Here is a 7,244-nt window from a genome sequence, read left to right as displayed (position 1 = left end):
CTTGTGCTAGTCACCACAGAGATCACAAAAATATATGGCATCCACCCATGTAAAGATGGCATGGCATACTTCAAAACACATGTAGGGCTCAAGTTCATAGGAGGCACACATTAAACATGGCAAAAATGAAAAATGTCCAAATTCTGATAAGAATCTGAAACTAACATTACATAGCACTCTTGCAACAGCATTTAGGTCATCAAGATGAGCTCAAATAAGCATGGTGCAATGGAATGAAATGAAGTACACGTCGAGACGAACAATTTGATATGCTACACGCCCAAATGGAGCGACGGATGCAGAGATATGGCATGATGAAATATGCTAAAAATATTAGGAACTAGGGAAAAAGTCAACCCTAATCTTAGATCCAGATCGGGCACGCGGATTGGGGTTCGCCGAGATCTCGCCGGAATGAGTGGTTGCAGCGGCCGGAGCTCGACGACGCTCGCCGGAGTTGCGGTGGTCGCCGGAGTCGTCGGGGCGGCGTGGCGGCGAAGGGCGATGAGGGGCGCTGCGCGGCGGCCGGCTGAAGTTGCGGAGGTCGCCGGAGTGGCGAGGTCGGTGTTGGCGTGCTGCGGCCGGAGCGAGGGGTCGCCGGCGCGGAGGAGGAAGGCGGGGCGCGCGGGCGCGAGCCTCGGGCGGTGGGAATCAGGCGGCGGGGCGCGCCGCACCGGGCCGGGAGGGCCGCGGTCGGGCTCCGGCGGGCCCGCGTGGGCGACGCGGAGGGGCGGCGGCTCCGGGTGGCGACGTGGCGGCGGGGGATTGGGCTCGGGGCGGCGGAGGCTGAGGTGTCGCGGTCTGATTGGCCGGAGTGACGCATCCGGCGGACACGTCCGGCGCGGGCGGACTTGTCTGGCGGCGCGAGGTGGAAGGAGACTAGGGTTAGGGGGGAAATGATCCGAGATTTTCGGGGAAGATGCCTTTTTATAGGTAGAGGGAGCTAGGAGGCTCCAAATTGAGCACGGTTTTCGGCCACGCGATCGTGATAGAACGACCGAGATGATGGAGGGGGTTTAGGTGGGTTTTGGGCCACTTTGGAGAGGTGTTGGGCTGCAAAACACATGAGGCCTTTTCGGTTCCTCGGTTAACCGTTGGAGTATCAAACGAAGTCCAAATGGCACGAAACTTGACGGGCGGTCTACCGGTAGTAATCCAAGGCCGCTTGGCAAGTCTCGGTCCAATCCGAGAACGTTTAACCTCCACACACGAAAAGAGGTAAAAGGAGACACCGGAGGACATAGGAGCGCCGGAATGCAAAACGGACAACGGAAAAATGCTCAGATGCATGAGACGAACACGTATGCAAATGCGATGCACATGATGATATGGTATGAGATGCATGACAAAGACAAAAGCCACAGGAAGACAAAACCCGACAACGAGGAAATATCATAACTTAGTGCCGGAAATTGTAAGAGTTGGAATACAAATATGGCATGTTACATATGGGGCGTTACAGACAGCAACACTAGTGATGAAACCCCTCCCTCCTTGAAGAGTGCATTGATTGGAAGCTGAAGTCCCATAGCCTTCCTGGACGACCCTGAATCTCCCTAGATCATCTGGTACGCCCCACACACAGATTTTTCTGCTCCTCATGGACTTGCATTACTGGCAATATAATGGCAGCAAGAACCCCCGTAGCTCAATGAACTTGTCAAGTCTGCAATTAAGCTCCCATGTTCCATACAAGAAATGAATGGTCATCCACTGATTTAGTTCGCTGATGGCCATTGGCTTCTCCATTCTCAACTGGGTGCATATAGGAGTCGCATATGCAAGCGAGACTTCAAACAAGTAATGCATCAGGGAAGTTAATGCACATGTACTGCAGATATATAGCTCACAAGGCCTCCGGGGTCCCACATTTGCTCAAGGTGATCGCCACTAGCTGAAGTATCTGGAGTCCAGCGAGACCTTTGTTTATCCCCAAAGGGGAATGATACACTACCAAATAGACTGGAATCTTAATAATGGATCTTTGTTGCAAATTGTACAATCTGAACCGCAAATAGTTTGAGAGTGCCGAAATACCAGCCATGATTAACCTCACATGATATTGGTTCAGAAGGGGGGACGAGGCAACATAAAAATATGTTGTGAATTTTTGTCCCGCGATTGATGCTTGTCCCACTGCCATTGCATCGTGATACCAGCTAGCACAAAAGACCATAACGACCAAAATTGCACGAACTAAAGACAGACACTACTCTGAATTGTTGTACTCAGAGCACCCAATTGCTGCTTGTTGTGAAGGAGCTTGTCATGATTACTGAAATCTGAATCCTTTTTGCCACGTTTCAAAAACCATGAGCAAGAGAGCTGCACTAGAGGTATCCTTATGCAATTCCCAAGGAGATTGGAGCACCGTTCCCATGCATTGTTAGTGTGAAAGTCGATTGAAACACGGCCACTGCCTTTAAATTCTTCTTGACTCAAAAAAATCCAGCGCACTGACATATGCATAAGATGAACTATCCCCTGCAATTTATCAGAAATAGGAATGCAACCCAGAACAGCATAGTCCCAGACCACTACGTGATCCTCGCACACACCCATAAACTGATGTTCAAAATATTCCACCTTAGGCAGTTCGGAACACACTTGCACTGCTTGGCAATTGCAAGAATCAGATGGCCATGGAAGCTTCAGGTGGACATTTATTTGACTGAATCTGGACTTCAGTTGCAGATTTGGAAAATACCTTGAGAAAGCTTTAAGAGAATTCAGATTACCAGGTAAACTCTTCATCACATATATGACTTGTGGTAGCATCCATGTGTGCTTTAGAGTAACTCCGTCCAGAGAGCAAGCAAATGATGGCCATGGCATAAGACAGGACCTGCTAGCAGATGTTTTCCTCTTGAAACTCAGTGGCCATGCAACTTTTCATTAGGAATGTTTAGAGCAATTAGGGAAAACAATAGTAGCACAACTTAGTTCATACGTCCCAATTTACATGATCTGAAATAAATGTGCCGCCATAGAACAAATAATTAGTCGCCATTCCATAACACCCACAGGTTCAGATCACCCATAACATGCATTATCGACTAACTTAGGACAGTCGTATCTGTTGGCACCATGGAGATCAAGTAATGCACTGTAATGGTTGCTGGAGCAGAGGACAGTAATGGCTCAAATAGCCTTAACTGTAGACCAAGATTGCGGGACAATTCATTTGCTTCACATTTGCTTCACATGCTTGAACAATTCTGATACGTCTCCGTCGTATCTATAATTTTTTATTGTTTTATGCCAATATTATTCAACTTTTCCATACTTTTGGCAACTTTTTATATGATTAATTTGGACTAACTTACTTATCCATTGCCCAGTGCGAGTTCCTGTTTGTTGCATGTTTTTGTTTCTTAGAAAATCCATATCAAACGAAGTCCAAACGTGATAAAAATTTATAGAGAATTATTTTGGAATATATGTGATATTTAGGAGGTGGAATCAACGCAAACGAGGGCCCACAATGCCCACAACCCACCAGGGTGTGCCAGGCACCCATGGCGCGCCCAGGTGTCTTGTTCCCTCCTCGAAGGTCAGTTTGGGGCCCTTCTTCTGGCGCAAGAAAGATAATTTATGGAAAAAATCGTGTAAAAATTTCAGCTTAATCGGAGTTACGGATCTCCGGGAATTTGAGAAACCGTGAAGGGCCAGATCTGGGGAACGCGAAATAGAAGAGAACAGAGAGGGAGATACAATCTCGGAGGGGCTCCCGCCCCTCCGCAGCCATGGGGACCAAAGCCAGAGAGGAAACTCTCCTCCCATCTAGGGGGAGGCCAAGGAAGAAGAATAAGGAGGGGGCCTCTCTCTCCCCCTCACTTCCAGTGGCACCGGAATGCCATCGGGGCAATGATCGGGACGACGATCTACATCAACAATCTTGCTACCGTCAACACCAACTTTCTCCCCCTCTATGCAGCGGTGTAACACCACTTCTCCCCGCTGTAATATCTACTTGAACATGGTGCTCAACTCCATATATTATTTCCCAATGATCCATGGTTATCCTATGATGTTTGAGCAGATCCGTTTTGTCCTGTGGGTTAATCGTGATCTTGGTTGGTATATATTTTATTTATGGTGATGTCCTATGGTGCCCTCCGTTCTCACGCAAATGTGAGGGCCCCCCGCTGTAGGGTGTTGCAACATGTTCATGGTTCGCTTATGGTGGGTTGCGAGAGTGACAGAAACTTAAACCCAAGTAGGTGGGGTATGACGTATGGGAATAAAGAGGACTTGATACTTAATGCTATGGTTGGGTTTCACGACCTTAATGATCTGTAGTAGATGCGGATGCTTGTTAGAGTTCCAATCATAAGTGCATATGATCCAAGTAGAGAAAGTATGTTAGCTCATGCCTCTCCCTCATATAAAGTTCCAAGAATGATTATCGGTACTTGTTATCGATTTCCTAGGGACAAATAACTTTCTTGTTGACACAAACCCTTTTACTAAACACCTAACTTTTATTATCTTGCAAAGTACTTCTAGTTTTATTCTTGCAAAGTAGTTCTAGCATCACACCTAAAAATAGTTTCATACTTGTTTCCGGTAAAGCAAACGTCAAGTGTGCATAGAGTTGTATCGGTGGTCGATAGAACTTGAGGGAATATTTGTTCTACCTTTAGCTCCTTGTTGGGTTCGACACTCTTATTTATCGAAAAAGGCTACAAACGATCCCATATACTTGTGGGTTATCAAGACATTTTTCTAGCGTCGTTGCCACGGAGCAATATATAGCGTGGGGTGAATATTCTCGTGTGTGCTTGTTTTCTTTATGACTAAGTGGTTTTTATTTCCTATTCTAAGTTGTTCTCTATATTTAGTTATGGATATGGAACATGAAACACCAAAAAATTAGTGGTACTTGCTACTCATGGAAATAGGGTATCTCCTAAAACCCTCGATGCTCGTTATGTGAAAAATATTATCCACTACTTTGATAATCCTGAGAAAACCCCATTCAACTTGATAATGGGAGTAACATTGGATCAACCTGAATACTTTAGGGATTATCTCTTGACTCAAAAGGGAAAACTTTTATGGGATCAAATTGAAATGTTGCAATGGTATGCTTGGAATCTATGCTTGAGGTATGATTATACTTGTTGCTCTAAGATTGAGGTTCCACACCTTCCCTATTCATGTTAATTTAATGATAATGAAACCCTGGCTTCTTATGGTAGAGTTATATATGATTATTATGATGTGGAACGAATAGAAGAATTTGTTGCTTTTAAGGGCGCATATGAAATTGAATCTTTGTTTGGAAAGTTTGAAGATTTTGATGATTTAGTTTATAGACTTGAAAATCTTGCTATACTTAAATATTGCTATGCTAATTATAAATACAATTATGATATTGATGTATTTATTGAGAATAACTCCGCTGTCCAAGAAAAGACTAATATTTTGTAGGAGTTTATGGAAGAAGAAATTGATAAAACTACGAGCTCATTGGATGAAATAGATGATGAGCAGAGCGAAGAACAAATGGAGGAAGAACAGATTAGCTACCCGTGCCCACCTTCTAGTGAGAGTAACTCTTCAACTCATACATTATTAAATTGTCCCTTCATGCTTACCGAAGGATGAATGCTATGATAATTGCTATGATCCCGTTGATTCTTTTGAAATATCCCTTTTTGATGAACTTGATGCTTGCTATGCTTGTGGCCAAGATGCCAACATGAATTATGCTTATGGAGATGAACTTGCTATTGTTCCTTATGTTAAGAATGTAATGTTGCTATTGCACCCATGCATGATAGTCCTATTATCTTTTTGAATTCTGCAAACTACACTATATCTGAGAAGTTTGCACTTATTAAGGACTATATTGATGGGTTGCCTTTTACTATTTCACATGATAATTTTGATGAATATAATATGCATGTGCTTGCTGCTCCTATTTGCAATTATTATGAGAGAGGAACTATATCTCCACCTCTTTATGTTTCCAACACGATAAAATTGCAAGAAATTGCTTATGTTATGTATTTGCCTTTACTTGATGTTCATGAATTGTTCTTGTTTGACATGACGATGCATAGGAAGAGAGTTAGACTTTGTCATTGCATGATATGTGTTCCTTTGTGCTCATTACTAAATTCCAAATCAATGTTAATTAAAATTGTCTTTGATATACCTTGGGATCCTGGTGGATTCATTACTTGAGCACTTTATACCTAGCTTAATGGCTTTAAAGAAAGAGCTGCCAGGGACCGAGTGCAGTGCTGGTGTTGTGAACCTCCACTGCGACAGTGGCGACGTCATGGGCTTCGTCGACGCTGTCGATGGCATCGACCTGGGTCGAGCACTCCGTCGAACAGGTGACGGGCACCATCGGGATGCAAACCGGGGTCGCATCATGGGCGACGTTGGGGATCTCCTAGGCCTTGGTGGTGGAGGAGGGGTTTCCGGGGAGGACGGCGAGCTTGGTGACGACTTCTGGATTTGTTGCCACCAATGTGTACTCGGACGTGCCCGTGACGAGGACGCAACTGTTGCTATCGGGGGAAGACTTGTGGGATGTATCCTGGACGTGAGGCGGCGTGCTGGTGCTGGCCGCCATAAGGATGTTGACGGAGGGGTCCAAGACGGTGGAGTGTGCTGATGCAGAAGTATCACCCGTCATGAAGGCATCTGGCATTGTCGTGCATGTTGGTGGTGAGGTTCGGGCTGGCAACACGTCAGGCGTTGCGTTCCACACCTACAGACAAGATCACCGGAAGTAGACGCAGCTGCCGTCCCAGTATGCCAACGCGTGCACCGCTGCGTGTGCCGAACAAAACCGCACATCTGCCGCCACACATGGTTGTCCATCCTCTGATATTGTTGGGGGATACACCATCAACTACTCCACACCGAAGGGACCGAAGAGGGAATACATCACATCAACGGTTATTGCATAAATTGCTTGCTCCACCACCATGCTGAGAACTTGATCCGAGGACATTTGGCGGCTAGACATTTTGTCGAACAGGAAGAAGGCGATGATTGGGGGAATTGGGACAGAAAGGATGGTGGATTGGCTCTGAATACCAGATGTTAGGTACCCAGTTCACAATCCACTAGCAACACTCCATTACAGGGGAACCAATGTCTGATACAAGTTAATTGAGGGAGGATGGAGGAGGAAGAAGGAGGAAGATTAGGTAGGAGAAGGTAGGGGAGGAGGAGGAGTCGTGTCGTGTCGTGCCTGATCCTACGTGGATGGTCTCGAC

At 45.6% G+C, this 7,244-nt stretch overlaps 2 pseudogenes; both read right to left on the bottom strand.

Moving 5' to 3' along the window:
* Positions 1-272: 272 nt before the first annotated feature.
* Positions 273-3,334, bottom strand: LOC147981369 (uncharacterized; annotated as a pseudogene).
* Positions 3,335-6,220: 2,886 nt separating this feature from the next.
* On the bottom strand, positions 6,221-6,991 carry LOC147981368 (uncharacterized; annotated as a pseudogene).
* Between the last annotated feature and the right edge of the window lie 253 nt (positions 6,992-7,244).

This window comes from Triticum urartu, chromosome 3A (genome assembly GCF_056163025.1).
Source record: "Triticum urartu cultivar PI428250 chromosome 3A, HENAU_Tu73, whole genome shotgun sequence".
In the NCBI taxonomy this organism is placed as follows: Eukaryota; Viridiplantae; Streptophyta; class Magnoliopsida; order Poales; family Poaceae; genus Triticum; species Triticum urartu.
This window is presented reverse-complemented; position numbering and strand designations above follow the sequence as displayed.